The 20,156-nt window shown below is 43.8% G+C and overlaps 1 long non-coding RNA gene across 2 annotated transcripts in view; it reads left to right on the top strand.

Moving 5' to 3' along the window:
• The first annotated feature begins 32 nt into the window (after nucleotides 1-32).
• The window catches only part of LOC309632398, a 103,909-nt gene continuing 83,785 nt past the window's right edge, over nucleotides 33-20,156 (top strand). For both annotated transcript variants that reach the window (XR_014246885.1, XR_014246886.1), the window contains exon 1: nucleotides 33-1,279. This is a non-coding gene — a long non-coding RNA (uncharacterized lncRNA). The remainder of the gene's footprint in view (nucleotides 1,280-20,156) is intronic.

The raw sequence follows: 20,156 nt of genomic DNA, 5'->3' as shown, positions 1-20,156 counted from the left end.
GGAGACGGAGAGGGGCGGCCGCGAGAGGCAAGGGCGGGCAGAAGCAGGGAAGGGGAGGTGTCTCCCCGGGCCGCACCTGGCCCAGCCGGCTGATCCGCTGGCGAACTAAGTAGATGTTGGACGCCATGCTGCGTGCGCCGCGCCCCCTTCCCTCAAGTCCGGTGTGCGGCGCTCGGGTTCCTGTCGCGCATGCGCGCGCCCAGTCCCAAACCTGCGTAGCGGGGGTCGCTGCCCAGCGCGAACCCCCAGGGTTCAGTTAGGTCTCTGCACGCCTCTCCGGTCAACAGCTGTCTTCCCCTGGCTTCCCTTCACAGTTCCCAACTTTTAGCTGGGTTTATAAAATATTTACACAGATGAAGCCGCGATTCAAGGCTGGTGTTAGGGACCTTTTATTAAAATGGTGGAAAGTTATTGCAGAACAACGGACTTTGAGCGACCATGCGGTAGGGTCTCTCTCAGAAGCGTGATTCACCAAACATTCTTACAGAAATTAAATTTATTGTCAAAGTTACCACTGGAGTCAGGGTTGGAGGATGTACAAGGAAGGTTATACCTAACGGAAAAAGGCTTCGCCGGACAGGCGTCTCCTGACTCGCTTACCCAGCTCTTCTACCCTGTCGGTCAAGTTCTCTCCGTGGGGCGCTCTTGGAGTCTTTCTACAGAAGGCTAATGCCTGCTCGCCCTTCGAGAGTCGCCTTAGGTGACGCCTCCCTTCTGGCACCCAGTTATAAGAGCCCCGAAGTAGTGATCTCCTTAATGGCTTCCCCAGTACCTTGGAGGTTATTGGAGAGTTGGAATGCTGGCCTTTTGGCGTGTTTGGTAAGGGGGCTGACACCATGTAACACTAAGTAAATAAGGAAGAAAGGCGTTTAGCAATGGAATCTCAATTTACCAACTTCGAAGTACCTACCTATATATACTAACTGATTTTCCAAGCACTTACCTATGAATTAAGTTCCTTGTCATTGAAGTTATTCAGCTGTTACTGACCGTCTTTCTAGGAAGCTAACCCTTTCTCATTTGAGACCTATTTACCTCCTTGTTTGCTTCCCAGAGAGTATAAAGAACATATTTCAATTTCCTGGTCCACAGAGACAACCTTCTCCTTCTGATGCTGACTTCCTTTGCTCCATCCCCAGCACAGTGCCTTATGTTCGGTGGGCACCTACTGAATGACTGCAGATTCCTCTTACTTAAAAAGAAGGCATCAGAGACACCCCTCAGGGCAGAATCAGTGGAAGGTGACCATGCATTGGTATCCAGTGCACCTGAGACCAGCGTAAGTGATACTTCAGGTCTTCCTGCTTCCCGTCCCCCTTTTTTAAAATTTTCTACCTTGTTTCTGCACCTTTTCTCCTGGCACCCAGTTATGGGAGCCCCAAGGTAGTGATTTCCTTACTCGCTTCCTTGCTACTCTTCTCGTTGTATTCTCTTTAGTCCATATTTCTCCCATTCTGTTGAGGCTTTTGGGTTGGCACTGGAGTTGGGTTGTAGATAGCAGTGCTATTTGGCTTGGCCTTCATATTCACAGAGATTCAAATTAGACTCTCATGTTATTTCCAAATGAGAGGTATGCTGACAAATCAGAACGATGCTCACTTTGCACCTTATACTGTAATGTAGTAACCCAGTTTGGGCATTTCTCCTGTTTTTTTTTTCTTCGTTTTTTGAAGGTCTCAGAAATCGGAATTGGCCTGGCCCTTTCTCAGCTTCTGAGAAGCTTAACTTTCTGTTTCCTCTCTTCTGCCTCTTTTTGCTTTCTCTCCTGCTTCTGGTTCATGCCCACCAGTGGAAGGCACGGTTGTTTCTCTTCAGGAAACCCTCAGTGCCAGAGTCTGCACCTTGAACATTAAGAAGTTCTCTCCTCCTTGGCCATGTGCCGCTAGTTTTGAAAAGATAGAGATCACTTAAGGTAGCAGAAGAGTAGTGTCTGGTCACTTATCAGAGCTCATTTACAGGCTCTGACTGGGCAAAACCAAGCAGGAGTGAACTACTGCTGTTACCCTCAGCGATGTGTAGCCCAGCACTGCTTGTGCCAGTCGGGTGAGCTCAGAGGAGCTCCTACTTTCCTCAGAAGGAGCTGGTACTGGCTGGCAGAGCAAGTGAGATCTGATTAGGCTGCCTGATAGCTGTGAATTTTTTGAATGCTGGAAAAACAAGAGTGTTTAAACAATAGCATCTCACTGAAGGCACAACTGTTCAAAATCTGGGAAGAATGTTCAGATGACTCTATAACATTGACTACAACACTGGTCATCGTCTGATTTGTTCTTCAAATCTGAGGAAAGCCAGAAGTTCTGGGCACAGCATGTTCCACCCTCTACCAGGGCCATAATGGAAAATAATACTTGTAATGCAAAATTGCCCTGTCTGAGGTAGTATTATTATTTTTTTAAATTTTTATTTATTTATTTATTTATGGCTGTGTTGGGTCTTCGCCTCTGCGCGAGGGCCCCCCCCCCAGCTGTGGCAAGCGGGGGCCACTCCTCATCGCGGTGCGCGGGCCTCTCACTATCGCGGCCTCTCCCGTTGCGGAGCACAGGCTCCAGACGCGCAGGCTTAGTAATTGTGGCTCCCGGGCCTAGTTGCTCCGCGGCATGTGGGATCTTCCCAGACCAGGGCTCGAACCCGTGAGCCCTGCACCGGCAGGCGGACTCTCAACCACTGCGCCACCAGGGAAGCCCTGAGGTCGTATTATTGAGAATTATCTCTGGTAGTATAATTATGGCGAAGTTACCTACATAATTTCTTATTGTTTTACTCTCTCTTTGCTGTTTATGAAACATGTGCCAGGTTATGATACTGGGATTTAAGGATGTGCCAGAGGTCAGGAGGAAGCTGTGTTTAGGGAAATCATATCATTGGCTAACTATAACATTCTTTTGTGTTTCTCAATGGCAATACAGTGTTCTGATCATTTTATTGGGAAAATGAGACAGTAACTCATTCTCAACCAATGTTTATCCTTTTTTCCTGAAAAGATAGTGTTTAATACCAATGAGTTCAAAATCTGAGTTTTGCCTTTAAACACAGTTCTTTTCACTGATGAATTCAACAGTCATTTTTAGAAAATTCCAGAAATCACTCTAAATTTGTTTACATTGTACTATAGACTGTAGACTGACTCAACGGACCCAGTAAATTAATCTCAAAATAATTAAACTGAAGTCTTTTTAATTTTAAATATAATTTTAGATTTAAATGTAATTTTAGATCTAAAATATAATTTTAGATCTAAATCTAGATTTAGATTTTAGATTTATAATTTTAGATTTAGATTTAGTTGCAAAATACAAAGGGTTCCTGTGTACACTTCAGCCAGTTTCCCGTAATGCTAACATCTTCTATAACCAAGATACATTTGTCAAAACAAAGAAATTAACATTGGTATATTACTGTTCTCAGAACTACAGAATTTTGCAAACTTCACCAATTGCCCACTAATGTCTTTTTACTGCTTCAGGATCCGATCCGGGATACCACACTTAATCTAATGAGCTCTTTTTGAAGGGGTGTTCAGGAGTGGAGGGAAATGTGTAAAACAAAATCATTTTCCATTCTGTTGAAAATTGAACAAAATGTATGAGAAGGTTTCAGTATATGACAAATTGCCTTGAGCCCAGTAGCCCCCTGCTCTGTGGCTGCTGCCTGGGTGTCAGCACCTGCCCCACCTTGACTCTCTGAGGTGATGGTGTCCAAATTTGTGGCCATGACCTACTGCAGCATATGACTGATTCAGGCGCATGCCTAAAGCATGGCGTCTGCTCTCATAGCCCTGGGCCTCACCACCCACTGTACTAAGTGTAAGCTTCTGGAGAGCAAGGGAACCCTCCCGTTGCTCTGCAGTCCCTCGGAGATGTGGTAAAACTCAGTGGTTAGCAGCAGGGCTGTGTTCTCAGACGCCTGGCTTTAAACCCTACCTCTACTTTGTGACTTTCAACAGGGGGTTTAACTTACCTAAGTTTCCATTTTCTCATTCTTTTTTTCCCCCTATTTTTTTCATTCTTATTTTGCAAAGAGGAAATGAAAGTTGTAGTGAGGTTTAAATTTTACAATCTTTAGAGATCATATAGAGGAGTACAGAGTAAGCACTTAGTAAATGTTACCTGTTATAATCACTGTGTTCCAGAAATAGTGGGTGGATCAATCTCCCAGCTGGGTGGTTAAGAAGCAAACAAGACTCAATGCGAGACGCGAAAGTCATTTCAGGAAATCAAACTTTTATTTATTGGCTAGAAGAGAATTAGAGTTCTAAGGAAGACTTTTTTTTTTTTTTTAACATCTTTATTGGAGTATAACTGCTTTACAATGGTGTGTTAGTTTCTGCTTTATAACAAAGTGAATCAGTTATACATATACATATGTTTCCATATCTCTTCCCTCTTACGTCTCCCTCCCTCCCACCCTCCCTATCCCACCCCTCTAGGTGGTCACAAAGCACCGAGCTTAAGGAAGACTATTGCATTAATGAAAGAAATATGAAACTTGGGAATAGAATTCCAGAAAACAAAGAAAATGCAATTTTTCACTACTGAAAATCGTGGGGCAAAGGTCATGCTAATCCTCTCTGTATGGGTCCAGTTTTAATCTATTTGTAGCTGAAGTAAGCACAGTTCTCATCACCATTTTAAGTTTAGCTCACATTTAAGCAATGAATAAACGAGAAACATATTCTACTTTGTAGAGGCTAATTTCATGATAATCATCACAAGTACTGTAAGTAGGTTTCTAAAGAAAAAAGGCTTATTGTATAATAACTTTTATAATAACCTGGAGCTTATATAGTGTTCTGTGTTTTTCAGAGACTGTTCATAGTCATTTTTTTCACATGATCCTGGAATTAAAGGAGGGTATAGGAATTATGATCCACATTTTGCTGAGAGGGAAGCTCATGGGGAAGAAAGCCTATCAGGAAAGGCCTCATAGAGGAAGTGAAGCTTGAGAGACGTGAGGGGAGTTCCACAGGTAGATGAGGGGGTTCCCTACAGAGGTGCAGCAGAAGGTAGGGCACGGTGGCAGAGGAGAGGGGAGTATACTGAGGCACCAAATACCTCAATACAGATAAGGGGAGCAGTGTGGAGGCAGGGCTTCATATGCCGGGCTAGGAGTTTGGACTTTATTCTCTGTCAGTGAGTTGCTCTGAGGCAAAGGAGAGAAACATGGTCAGATTTCAGTTTGGGAAAATCACTACAGCAGTAGTATAGAAGATAAACTCGAAAGATCTTTAGCAGATAGGTTCAAGAGAGCTGATATTTTCTAACCCTATTGGTCGTGAGATCTCAGGTCCCTGATGTGGTGACTGTGAGCAAGAGCAGGCAGCAGGTTCGCACCAGCAGCACGATACTGCCTGCAACAAAAGCACAAGATTTAGATGCGCAAACCACTGGTTCCTGCCCTGGCTTTGTCAGATCTGCAAATTTTCCTGGAGCATTACCATTTGATTTCCTTTGGCTTACTTATGCTTGATAGGAGTATTTGTAAGGCACCACCTCTGCATATGTTGATTAATATCAAAGGAGTACTTCTTTTTTTTTTTTTCTTAACATTTTTATTGGAGTAAAATTGCTTTACAATGGTGTGTTAGTTTCTGCTTTATAACAAAGTGCATCAGTTATACATATACATATATCCCCATATCTCTTCCCTCTTGCGTCTCCCTCCCTCCCACCCTGCCTATCCCACCCTTCTAGCTGGTCACGAAGCACAGAGCTGATCTCCCTGTGCTATGCGACTGCTTCCTACTAGCTATCTATTTTACATTTGGTAGTGTATATATGTCCATATATACACTACCGCTCTCTCACTTTGTCCCAGCTTACCCTTGCTCCTCGCTGTGTCCTCAAGTCCATTCTCTAGTAGGTCTGTGTCTTTATTCCCGTCTTGCCCCTAGGTTCTTCATGATCCTTTTTTTTTTAGATTCCATATATATGTGTTAGTATATGGTATTTGTTTTTCTCTTTCAGACTTATTTCACTCTGTATGACAGACTCTAGGTCCATCCACCTCACTACAAATAACTCAATTTCGTTTCTTTTTATGGCTGAGTAATATTCCATTGTATATATGTGCCACATCTTCTTTATCCATTCATCTGTCGATGGACACTTAGGTTGCTTCCATGTCCTGGCTATTGTAAATAGAGCTGCAATGAACATTGTGGTACATGACTCTTTTTGAATTATGGTTTTCTCAGGGTATATGCCCAGGAGTGGGATTGCTGGGTCGGATGGTAGTTCTATTTTTAGTTTTTTAAGGAACCTCCATACTGTTCTCCATAGTGGCTGTATCAATTTACATTCCCACCAACAGTGCAGGAGGGTTCCCTTTTCCAAAGGAGTACTTCTGACAGCAATCAGGACTTGGGAATGAAGACAAACACGAAGCTATCACAGGCTGGTCTCAGAATCATATCCAGGGATGGGGGGGTAGAGGCAGCCTAGGCTATGTAGCGCGGTGGATATGGAAATTTTAGAGTCCAATTCTGAGCCGTTTTATCATAATTAGTTATTTTTCCATATTTTATTGTCTCCCTGGAAAGCAGAGTGCCCCCTAAGTTTTATACAGAGATCGTAAGTTTAGTATTGTATTTTACTCGCTTGAAATCAGGTGGGAAACAAAACCCGAAATGTCCACTAGTTCTGTATGGATGGTTTGTTTATTCTGTTTGAAGTGCAGACAGCTGACTTCCTGCCAGGGAAAGAACAGGGCGTGATAGATGTGGGACAGTAAAGTGAGCAGATGGAATGCTTTGCTTTTAGCAAGCTGGACGGGCTCACCTCAGGATCTGAACTTCCTGTACCTAACACAGGAAACCCAAAGAAATGCACGGGAACCCTTCCCTCCTGATTCTTGCCCTGTCGATTTTGTGTCAGGACCACCATGATCTTCTGAGTGACACTGTAGCATTTATTAAGAGAGAACAGATCACCAAAATGACCACTTTCAGTGTTGACCAGTCACATGCCCAAGAAGCCTGTCATCTTATCAACAACAAAAACCAATCTTCTAATGTGATACAAAAGGGTAAAGAAAGGCCCGAGTAGGGACTGGCCAGGAAAAATCCGACGCTGATAGAATGACGGCAATGCAAGTTTGTTTATAATTTCTCTAGGAGGCAGAAAAAAGTGTTTTATACAGTAGCTTGTTTTCTAGAAAGTCAACTGTAAATGTAATTTTTGTAAATGGAACTTTACTTTAAATACACTTCAAGAGTTGGCCATTTAAAGTATTCTTTTGGAGAACCTCCTTGTGATCATTTTTTATGCTTCATAGGTTTGTATTTTTTATGCTCTCCACCCATCCCAATTTTTTTAAAGCAACAATCACTTGTAATTTTCTTACAAGGTAAATAAATTGGTCTTTCCTTTCTGAAATAATTTCTTTGATTATTGTTGTTATTTTTCTTGAGGGAAAAGCAAAGTTTGTTGTTAAATTCTTCTGATTTCTTATTTGTCTTCATTTTTTTTTCATTTCCTAGAATGAGCAAATGGTGAGAAGCCTAGGAATTTATTGACTTTGACTTTGTTATCAAGGCATAACCCTAAGAGAATGAGGAAAGCGCCAACCACCCCCCCAACCCTGGAGAATTATTGCATTAAATAATCTATTACAGCATAGCACTTTAATGGAAAATTATCTGATTATTTTTTCTCCTGGCAGTGAGAAAAATGGGAGTTTTAATGGGAGTGTAGGAAAGAAGGAGTAATCTTAGAATCTGGGGCACCATCCCAGGAGGACAGTCTTAAATAAAGAAAAAGTTCCAGGCTGCCAAGAAGTTGCAAAAGGGATTCTGAATGCCTGGGAAATATGGTGGAGAAGCGGCTCAGTGTTGAAGAAAAGGAAAATGGGAAAGCAGAAATAAAGCAAACTTGGATTCCTGCATAATTTAGTTTAGGGAAGACTGAATTTTCTTGGCATATTTAATTTTAGTGGTTGCCAATCATTTGAGAAGAAAGAGAGACCTGAAGAGAGACCTATTCCTTCCAATATTTATTGATCACCGATACGGACCAGGCACTTTGCTCATTTTCAGTCATAGAAAGTGGAACAAGATAGTCTTGTCCTCAAAGAGTTTACTTTCTAAAAGGAAAGATAGGCTGAAAGAAAAAAGTGGTAAACAAAATTATTTTTTCAAGTTGTGGTATGTGCAATGAAGAACACAAAACATACTTTTTATATTTCTTGTTTTCTGTTCTTCAGTTTTACTGCCCTGGAAAATTTATGGTAAAACAGAAATAAGTTGGCAATGACTGCCATCTTCATAATTTACATAATCAACTACTGTTGGCTTAGATCCTCTGTAAGTTAGGGCCTATGTAAGAAATTCCATGTAGGATTTCCAGGGATAACATTATGACACTCGCAGAATCTTTTGATATTCTGTAGACTCAACATTGTAAGCACTGAGGAGCTCCTCAGAGCCAATTCTAATAATTAAGTTGGTGAGGTTGACTGCTGCCTGTGAGGTTTATATTAAGACCAACTTTCAGGGACTTCCCTGGTGGTCCAGTGGTTAAGACTCCGTGCTTCCAATGCAAGGGACGTGGGTTTAATCCCTGGCTGGGGAACTAAGATTCCACATACTGTGCAGTGCGGCCAAAAAATAAAAATAAATTAAAAAAAAAAAACTTAAAAAAAAAAAAGACCTACTTTCTGTTTGCTAGCCCCACCACCAACAATGTCCATCCTTTGGCCAATTTCCAGAAATTTCAGGGTTGAGAATTCTAATAGACTGTCCTGAAGGAGCGGAAAACAGAGAGAGGTGTTTAGTCATATGCTGGTGACAAGAAAGAGAGAGAGGAATAAGGAATATACCCAGAGCCTCAGAAAAAAGCAAACAAGAAAACTGACTGACAATGTTCCATGTAGGAGAGTGAACTCACAACAGTTCCAGATCAGTAACCAAGGTAAAGAGAAGAGGCAGAGTGGGGAAGAGAATTCCTCCTAAACTGAAGGGTAGAGTGTGGGGAGCCACTGTGGTCCCCGCTTGCTCAGCTGTTAGAGGGGACTGAAATATATACTATGGTAGGCTGCAGGCACAGTCCTAAACATCCGTTTATGCGTGTGATTACTAAAGCCATTAGAAGTAGGAAGTAGGAAGATGACTTATGTCATTTTTATATTGGAAGGATAATTGTGCTGTAGTTGATAGAATGCTGAGGGACAGCATCCTTCTGGGAGAACACATCCTCCACCATCATTCTAAAGTATTCCTGGTCAGGTGGTTTGACCCAAGGATGGCTATGTGATCCAGGCTCAGTCAATCAGAGTATTTTATCTCCCTAGTCACCGTGATTGGCTCATGAAAGAGTATGTGATATAAGTTATACCAGTCAGAAGTCTTTCTGGGTATTTCAGCAGCTATCCAGAAAAATACCCTTCTCTAGGATCACAGGCTCTAAGAACTCTAGAGGTCTGGGACAGCCAGTAGTTCATCTTTCGGCCACATGGAGTCAAAGTGAGGGTGAAGCCCAGCAGAGGCAAACGATGGATAGGGAGTGGGAAAAGAGAGGTCCTAACTGATACTATTGATATATCCATTCTAAGAGATTCTTGTGTGGGTGAAGCTGAGTAGAAGGCCAGGTTGCTAGTAGTCTCTGAGGATGGGGCAATCAGGGTTGTGGCTCACTATAGAACCAGTTGTCCTTGTCAGGAAGAGCTAAGCTCTCCCAGGAAATCTACAGTGGAAGGGGACTGATGATAGCAAGTACCAGGATGGGACTGTTTGAAGCTACTTGCCTTTGCGTAACTTCAAGATTAGTGTATACCAGCCCACTCTCCTCGAAGCTTTCCTGTGTCCCCCACTGCCTTATGTCAACCAGAATTACTCTATTCACCTGGGAAAGTTTGTGAAGAAGAAATAGGAAGACCAAGATAGCATCCAAGTCCAATATAATTAGTCTACTTATCTTTCTCACACATCAGACTTTAAGATGTTTGAAGGCAGGTCCTGTATCTCCCACTAGTGGATTTTCACGCCTCGCACAGCCCCGGAACTCAAGCATTTCAATGAAGCGTTGAGAGCGTGAATCTGATATAGCGTATAGAGTTAGAGGCCCTGAAATATTCAGCCTGAGAAGTTCATTTCTTTGGATTAAAGCACTGCCTCTCCTAGCATCCTCTTTAAAAATGCAAATACCAGAAGAGACATGAGGTATTTCCCTGTCAGCCAGCAATTCTCATTTTTGGCAGCTATCAGAACAAGGGGAACTATAAAAATTGGATTTTAGAGAACACTCTTAGTGTGATTAGAAAGGGCACAAATTTGTGTAACTAATTTGGAAATCACTTTGGCATTATCTCCTAAAGTTGAACATTCATATACGTGTGACCCAACAATTAATTCACCTGAGGGATGGACCCAAGGGAAACCCAAGCAGATATACAGCAGGAAACATGTGAAAGAATGTTCATAGTTGCACTGATCACAATGCAAAAACCTGGAAACAACTCAAATGCCCATCAACAGGAGAGCGGATGGATAAATTGTGATATATTCACACAACTGAATATTTTATGGCAATAAAAACAAATGAACTACACTAATTCTCAGCAATGTAGATAAATGCTAACAATGAAACAAAACATTAAGTGAAGAAAGTAAATGCTCAAAATGTATACAATATGATATAATTTTTATAAAGTTGAGAACAACTAATATGAGTATACTTTATAGAAAAATATATAGTTGCAATAAAACTATATATTTGAAAAAGCAAAGGAATTCTGGATCGTGGTTGTATTTGTGTGGGGAAAGATGGGGAACGGGATGGGAAACCACATGGTTAGATGACGGTTATGTCAAGGTTCTAGCATTTGTTTTGAATGGTAGGCTTGCAGCTACTTATCACATTACTAAGAACAACGAAATAAATACACAAGTAAGTGAAGACAAAACCAGAAAGCCTGGGTTCCCTAGGAAACAGCCTGATGCTGGTGCTTTACTTAGAAAGTGCAATCTCAGAGTAATGATGGTGAGGGAAAAGTGAAGGGAGGCAGGGAAGGGTGGGAAGTGATGCCAGGAATGTTTTCATGAGCAGCTCTGAAGACACAGGGCCAGGGAGTCCACAGGTGTGTCTGTTTAGCCACGCGGGAAGTCTTCAGGGAGAATGTTCAGAGAGTCTGTGCCTTGGCACAGTCCTTGGGAGGGAGGAGGGAGAGGAAAATTGTCAGTCTGGGTCTCCCCAAAGGGAAGGTAACTTTCCCTGGGCACCACTTCTGGGTTGCTTCTCTGGCCTCTTTTGGGGGCAGTTAGGGAAACCAGATTTCACAGTCTACATTTTAGCTAAGTCCAGAAGTGGTGGGAGAAGCCAAAATCTTAGGCCATGTGGCTTCTGGGCCCAGCTGCCCAACAGCAGCACGGGGCAGGTCCTGACCCTCCCAGGCAAGACTCTGGTTGACCCCAGGTGGAGTAAGTTCCTGGGCTGTGGAGGCAACTGAGCCAGAGCTGGTGGCCGAGTATCCAAGCCAGGATGGCATGGACGGAGTCTGAAAGTGCATGAGACCTGTCCCATATGAGCAGGGGCTTGAGAGTCAGACCCAGGTTTGAATCCTGTGTGAATTTGGATAAATTCCTTAACTTCCTTTGAACCTCATATGGAACATGGGAATAGTGACAACTACTTCCAAGTGTTGTTGTGAGAACTCAAAAGAGATAATGTTTATAATGCAAACAGCAGAATCTTTGGCACCTAAGAAGTCCTAAAAAAGTGGTATTCCCCTTGATCCTGCCCCACGGCATCAAGCAGAATTGAGACAGTACTGGGTGCAGGAGCAGACCTGGCTTCATTCCCCTTCACGTCTCCTCATCCCACCTCACCCTTTCCTGACTCTGGGCAGCCCGAGGGCACTGGGCACTTGTGTGTTAGGATGAGGGAGAAAAGACAATTTTTACCCCCTTTCCAATACCCGTAGTCCTGAGGCTGTACCTCTCCTCTGCACTCTCAGTTTGAAAAGCTATTATGTTTACAGAGATGGGTGCTTCAAGCAGGCAAATAATCTGCCACCGCCTCAAAACAATATTCTTCAAATATTTGTCCAATATTTACTTTGGTTGCGGGCAGAACTGGCCATCTTTCACCAGTGTAGCCAGAGTTGGACATGAGAATCTGAGGTCACCAATGGCAGATTTCCAATTCACTTCAAGGATGTGTTTGCCGTTTATGACTTGCTACACCGGCCACCTGGCCACCTGGTCATTCCTTTACATGTCTAGAACCCCTCAAAGGGTGACTAGGTCAGCCGGACCCCTTGGTAGCTGATGGACATCCCTTGAATTCAGGATCCCCTTTGTTTCTGGTCATTTAAGAATATCCATTTCCTGAGTTGCTTGCCTTATACAATGAAGTGCAGCGCCTTTTATAATACCTCCAAAGGTTCTTGTGTTTGAATACTTGCCACCGACTAAAATCAACACACACTGTTCTTGTGCTGGTAAAATGTAGTATTGCAGAAGCGGAGGTTTTAATTTTATAGGTTCGAGCAACTTAAAATTTTCCTTTCTTGTTCTTAATTTCTTACCTAATTTGTGGGGAAAACGAAGTTACTTGGGGGCTAGAAGAAGCTTTCAAAAGGGGCTCTCCTTATCATTAATGCATATTTTACACATGCTCCAACTCTGAGACACTCCTCCTCAGAGCCTTTTTGAGGACAGAGAACATTCCTAATCGCTAGGTTGCCTCTCTTCCCTTGGAATTAACCCTGTGGCCTCCACAAACATGTAAAAAATTCTGGAGGAGTGGCACTCCTGAATGCTCTTCACAAATTTCCTTCAGCCTCCCCCTCCTGGCTCACATCCTACGTCTACAGATGCATCTGGCTGCAATTTTTCTCTAGTGGGCAGGGGGCAAGGGGTAGGAAGTCATTTGAAGACCTCATACCACTGACCCCAGTATTACCGGAGAAATTATCTTCTGCCTGTTCCTGTAATGCCTCTTGGGCCCTCAGGAGCCTGGAATTCTACTAACAGAACTTCTTTCCTTTGGCTGAATTTTGATTGTTCCTAAAAACCAAGTGCACTGGAGGACAGCTTTGATAGCAGCCATCAGGGCCTGTTACAGGCGGCAAGATACATTTGGACCTTGATTTCCCCCTCTCTTGCTGGCATAGCTGTTCCCTGCCTTTAACTTTCAAATTAGAAATGTTTGTTTATGGTAACCATGGAAAATGGTGTAGGTTAGCAAAGTCAGCAGAGGTGGGGGAACCCATAAAAAATAAAACACCAGAAAAGTGTCACCCAAAACGCAACATAAAAAAAAAATTGAACATTGAAAAAACCTGAGAGGGACTTCCGTGGTGGTCCAGTGATTAAGACTCTGCGCTTCCACTGCAGGGGACTCGGGTTCAATCCCGGGTCGGGGAACTAAGATCCCACATGCCACGTGGCAGAGCCAAAAAAACAAAACAAAACAAAAAACCTAAGAGCCAGGAAAAAAGGCTCCTCAAAAGAAGAAACATACACTATGATATTTTCTGCCCTCACTTCTTTTGTTTTTGCCCCGTGATATTGGGCCATCTTTTATGAAGGTCATCGCTTATGAAAACCAGTAACTTTAATGTTAGGATGTCTCCTGAGGCAACATGAGATAATATGGTAAGTAAACAGTAGGCAGTTGCTGAATCAAAGGAAGGGCTCATTCAGGAATGAAATTGGCCCAGCACAGGAGCCCCTTTTAAACATTTTGTTTTGTTTTGTTTTGTTTTGTTTTAATTAATTAATTAATTTTATTTTTGGCTGCGTTGGGTCTTCGTTGCTGCGCGCGGGCTTTCTCTACTTGCAGTGAGCAGGGGCTACTCTTCATTGTGGTGCGCAGGCTTCTCATTGCATGGCTTCTCTTGTTGCAGAGCACGGGCTCTAGGCACGCGGGCTTCAGTAGTTGTGGCACGTGGGCTCAGTAGTTGTGGCTCACGGGCTCTAGAGCGCAGGCTCAATAGTCATGGTGCACGGGCTTAGTTGCTCTGCGGCATGTGGGATCTTCCCAGACCAGGGCTCGAACCCATGTCCCCTGCAATGGCTGGCGGATTCTAAACCACTGTGCCACCAGGGAAGTAGGGAGCCCCTTATAACCAGACTCTTCACTCTCCGTGGGGCTAACCCTTTGGCCTGGACTTTATTTAGGCGTGTGAGTCAAGCCTCATTTTCTTCCATTTCTAATCTTAGAGAATCCATTTATTCCTTTTGTCAGTTGTCAGGACTAGACCCAGAAAATGTTAAGAATTTGGTGTGGATAATAATTACTAATATAATATGGTTCCTTGTAGTTTGCAAAGCATATCTACATGCATTATTGCATTTAGTCCTTCCAATCACCCTGTGAAGTAGGCATTATTATTACTATTATTATCACAATTTTGCAACTGGGGAAACTGAAGCTTAAAGAGGTGATATGACTTGTCTAAAATCATAGAGAAAGGGAACGGGTCTAAACTCAGATTTTCTCACCCCAAGTCCTGTTGTTCATGTTGATTCTGCACCCCTCACTCTTACATTATTACTAAGAACAGTGGTATGGTGGCTGGCATTTGGGGTAGTCACAGGATGACAGGGACATGTCATTTAATCCTTGTACCAATCCTATGATACAGACTTTAAACTTATTTTACAGTTGAGAAAACTGAAGCTCAGGTTAGGTATGTTATCTCAGGCGCATAGCTAGTAAGTGATGGAGACAGGCTTCAAACCCAGGCCTGTTTGATTCCCCAGCTCTTAATCACTCCACTCTATGACCTTGCTGTGTCCTTTGGTTTCTCTTTCAAGGTTTCCAGCTCTTTCCAAATGCTTGATTCAACAGAGCAGAAGCAAACAGTGTGCTTTCAAGGGCAAAGAACTGAATTACAGGCTGTGAGAGGATACAGAATGAACCATGGGTCCTCCAGGACTTGTTCTGGTGGGAAACATAACTGACCAGTAGAGCAGAGCTACAATATGAATGCGTTATTCAGGAGGGGCATGGAGCCCAGTGCGGGGACAGGAAAAATGGGGCTGAACAGTGTACACTGAGGCATTAAGTCCCCCACTAAGGGACTTACTATGGATCCTCTACCCTGAATCGTTTGCATTTTGTAGGCAGATGGGTTGCTTAACACCAAGATACCCTTTACTAATGACCTATGGCTCAGCGGGTACAATGTCACCAGCGGGTGTGAAGGCAGCAGCCTGTTCTGAACACGGCAGCACAGACTGAGGATTGTAGGATCCTCTGGTTGGTTACAAACGCTCCAATACTGAGTAAACCCGAAAAGATAAACTTCTTGGAGGTAAAGGCCTTAATACCCTTAAATGCAACTTAGGAGTTTGCTTTAATTAAAAACCATAAAAAGTTCTCAGTCACCTTTTCAAGATATTTAGCTCATTCCCTTGCTGAGCGATGCTGGCAGAGGGGTGGGGGAAGTTGGTGAGAGAAGGTCTGGGAATGAAGGTTTGCCCAACCCCATGAAGATCTGGAGGAATTAGGAGCACCCACGTGTCTTTCATCTTCCTCCACTCTCCGGGGAGGCAGTAGAGCTCCTTTTCTCCCCGTCATGGCTCGCGGTTCTCAACCTTGGCTGTACATTGGGATCACCTGGAGGGCTTTTAAAATCTACCTGTGACTGGGACCCACCACCCAAGAATCTCTAGTATTGTAATCCCAGGTACTTGTAATTCTTACAAGCTCCCCAGGTGATTGTGAAGCACAGAGGGTATTACTGCTCTAGAATTTCACAATCGGGAACAAAGAACTGCCACAAGTGTCCAATTAAACTTTCCACCATTTTGGTGAGTTTGAAAGGGAAAGAGGCATTGCAGACTGATTTTAAAGACAGGGAAGAGAGGCACAAAGAAGAGAAACAATTTGCCAAGGCCAGAGGGCTGGTGAGGGCAGGGCTGGGGTAGGAGACAGCCTCCTTTTCTCTTAGTTCTCCCACATCCTTTTTTCTGGAAGTATATTATAGTATCGACTGTACTGATGGCTTAGTTTGCACATACCCAGGCGTGAAATTTCTTCTCTTTTTCCGGGACGGCCTTTCCAATTAGACCCATGATCCTGTTTTCATGTGTTTCCTGGTATGGAAGCCCAAATCTTTCTTTTGTAATTCTTACCACTTTGCCAGCCCGAGCAGTGGGTTATCTGTTTAGAAGGGGTCAGGGACCGCCAGTTTGGTGTGTTCTGTACAGAGCATAACATGTGAACGTGCACTGAAAACCCATCAATGAGGGTGGAATTCACACCTAACTCAGTCTCAGCTTTCAAGCCACTGAATCTACAACAGTTAATTCACTTAGAACACAAAGCTAAATCCCCGAGGAGGCCTGGCCTGGAGAGGCCACCTGAATTGCTGTCTGCTTAAAGGTGCACTCATGTTTCTTGATTTAACTGGGTTAGTACGTCTGTTTATTTTTGCCATTTGACTTCAGGGCAGGGCTGGTTTCTGTGTGCTGGCAATTCCCAGTGAGTGCATGCTCTGAGTGACTGGGGCAGGTGTGCAGGAACCCTCAGTGACTATTATTTCATTTGGTTCCTCCCCCAGCCTCACAGTTTATGTATGAGTTGTTATGTGACCAAGTCCTTTTTTTAACTGCCAACATGTTCTGTTCAACTGGAATCATGTTCTTTAGACACTGCAATATGCAGGCTGGCTCCCAATTTTGCCAGGAGTGCTAAACTCAACTGTGACAATTCCCAGCCATAGTCACCGAGCCCCGCCTCAGTGAAGCAAACAGCATGCTTACTTGCTGCAAGATAGAGTTGCAGTAGTATTTAATAACCCTCTATTGCTACCTGAGGAGAAAGCTATGTCTGGCCACTTCGATCAGCTTCTCTCATCTTGTCTCCTGTCTAATCCCAGAATAAATCCTGTGGGCCTTGGGGGAGGGCCTTAAAAAGGCTTCTGGTGAAAAAGATTAAACTTGAAACAAGTGGCACAAGCAATGTAATGCTCATTGTGTTGTATCTTCTCCGGCGTGAGCAGGAGGGAAGGTGGTTTCAATGGAAGGCATCCAGTTGAGGAGTTGCTCTGATGTAGGGTCCCAGCTGAGCCATTTACTATCCAATTTTGGACAAGTCCACTGGTCGGTTCTCAGGTTTTTCCTTGGGGTAATCACAGAGAAGTGTCTTTCAAGAACTGCACAGAGCTGGGATCTTTTCCTCTGACTACTTCTGGAGGACTAGCATCTGGCTTACCCAAGATGACCCAGAGAAGGGGCAGAGCTAGCATTCTCTGGAGGGAGAATGTTAGTATCACTTAAGACTCTTTGGTGGCAAGCAAAAGAAATCAACTCTTTAATAAGAGTTCACCTACTTAAGAAGAAATGGACTTGTTAGAAAATAAGTTCCATGAGCGCGGGGGCTAGCTTGTTCACTGCTGTTTCCCCAGTAGGACAGCATCTTTAATATATAGTAGGCATTGACTATTTAATATAATAGGTAAATGTTTGTGGAACTAAAAGAAGATATAGGGTGGATCAAAGAATTGTTAGGAAGACTGAGAACCAGCTTCAGAAAAGGATAAAAATGAGACTATCTCTGCAGGGGTTTAGGTAGCAGGAACTCGGTCCCTGACAGTTCCCATCAGGACACCACTGCTGGAATGAATGCTCTCCGACTATTCTTATGTTTTTGAGTGTCTGTACTTATGCATCAAAATCCAGAGGGAGAGTGTATTAGAGTTTTCCTGAGAAAAACAGAATCAATAGGATCGATCTATCGATCTATCTATCTCTCTATCTATCTAGAGGCAGAGAGAGATTGATTTGCAATAAGGAATTGACTCACACGATTATGGAGGCTGGGAACCCCAATGTGCAGCTGGGCTGGCAGACTGGAGTTGGAGACCCAGGGAGAGCAGATGTTTCAGTTCAAGGGCTGTCAGGCAGGAAGCGCGATGTTGGAGATGAAGCCCAAAGGTAGTATGCTGGAGAATTCTCTCTTACTCGGGGAGGTCGGTCTTTTTGTTCTGTTCTGTTCTATTCAGGAGGAGGCTCACCCGCATATGGAGAGCAATCTGTTCTACTCCAACTGATTGAAATGTTAATCTCACCCCAAAAGACCCTCGCAGAAACAACCAGAATCGTGTTTGGCCAAATATCAGGGCACCCCACGGCCCAGTCAAGTTGCCACATAACATTACACCCTACAGTGAGGATACAACTGGCCTAGCTGGAGTCACGTGACCACCCTTCTGGCCAGCACAAGGCAGGGTGTTTTGTTTGGTGATTCTGGAGACTTTGCACAAGGGGCAGATTTTATTTCCCGAAGGGGAAGTGGGAGCTATTACCAGGAGAAAGGGGAATGGATACTGGGGGGCAGCTGGCTCTTCTCTCAGGAGAGTCTCACTTTGGCACTTGCTTCTGTGGGATTGACATCAAAACACAGTTCTCTGTTTTGACAGCCTCTTCTGGCTCTTCTCTGTGGGAAAGGAGAGCAGTCAGAATGAGGAAAGAAATAATTTCTGTGCCTTTGCCCCTTCACCTCCAGTCATGAGTAGAGGAGACGGTTAGAGGGTAGACAATCAGCTCTGGGCCCTTACCCTTAGATGCTTGTGCTCACGATTCAGCACTCAAACGCTGGCTCATTCTGAATGTAAAGGCTGCTCCCAAGATACCTCTCTGCCTCAGAAGAGTTTTAATCTATTGTATTCTGTGTATTTCCCTTCTTCTCTATTCTTTACCTACTAGAGGTGTCATATAGCTGCGGCTGCTGCTAACGCATGCAGTGTGGAATTAAAAAGGCACCCTTTCCTCAAGATACTTGACATTCATTGGTCCGAAGTTGTCCTAATGTACTGACCTTGTTAGAACAAGATGCTGCTATATACCAGAAAATTGACATAATAAAGTCTACCATATTTACTGTGTGAATGATACCACCTTACTTACTGGCCCCTTGTGCAGTGTACAGTCTGTTCACCTGTCCGCGGCAGGTCTGACTACCAAGAAAGAGGGAGACCACCAGAGGCCAAGGAAGCACAACTTGTTCAACGCTCTTGTGAACGGTGTATGTGTGTGTGTGCGCGCGCGCGTGCATGCAGGGGCAGGGGTGATGGCGTGTTCCCTTTCTTTGGGTTCTGACCAATAGCTGAGACACTGATCAGATTTAAGACTGTGAGACTAAGACTCCTCTAGTATGACAAGTCCGTCATACTCCCCAAAGAAACTGCCTTCGAGGAATTAGGAACCACAGCTCTCCTCTTGGGTAAATTCCAGGGAGACATGCACAGCTCAGACTGGACCAGCAGGGAGAGGCAATGGGCAGGTCTTGCCAATCGAGGGAACATCTGCTGTGACATTCTCTTCAGAGATTTGTAAGCCTGACTTCTAATTAGTACATTATACAGGACTGACTCACTGTAAATTCCATGGATCCATGGTGAGGTAGACAAGATCAATAGTCTAATATGAAAACAGATTAGATAAAAATAAATAGAAATTCTAATTTTTTTCACATAACTCAATGAATCATGTGGTACACATCCTGGGGGGGGGCACAGCTCACTTTGTGGACCACTGATTTAGAAACTCTTACTCCCCTTACAGCACCTGCACTGACACTAACTGATTACAACCCTCCCCCTGAGCTTGGAGGCATCCTGATACTCCGTTACAACACAGTGGTCAGTGGGTGCTAGATGGGGGGCAAGTTGGCAAACTATGGCTGGAAGGCCTTCTCCTGACTGCTGTCTGTTTTTTTGTTTGTTTTGTTTTTTGGTCGTGCCATGCAGCATGTGGGATTGGATCTTAGTTCCCCAACCAGGGATCGAACCTGTGCTCCATGTAGTGGAATCGCGGAGTCCTAACCACTGGACCTCCAGGGAAGTCCCTACTGCCTGTTTTTATAAATAAAGTTTTATTGGGACACAGCCACACTCACTTGATTACGTATTGTCTGTGGTCACTTTCCTACTCCAGTGGCAGAGCTAAGTAACTGCCACAGAGACCATACAGTCCAAAAGCCTAAAATACTTATTACCTGACCCTTTACAGAAATGCAGGGAAGCTGATCCCTGCTGTAGGAAGCCAGTATTGATCACTGTGTGTTGGTAATGAAAGGTACACTGGTGTGCCATCCCTGCTCTGGAGTTAGGCTAGAGTTTAGAGAATAGCTCATAGTGCTGGTGAGGCCAAGTTTGGCCTTGCTGTCTTCTGTAGGTACTTAATCTTTGCTAGCTCTCTTAGAAATCGA

Source organism: Balaenoptera borealis, assembly GCF_965194805.1.
Source record: "Balaenoptera borealis genome assembly, chromosome: 7".
NCBI classification, from domain to species: Eukaryota; Metazoa; Chordata; class Mammalia; order Artiodactyla; family Balaenopteridae; genus Balaenoptera; species Balaenoptera borealis.
Note: the sequence above shows the minus strand (reverse complement) of the source record. Positions and strands in the feature narration are given on the sequence as shown.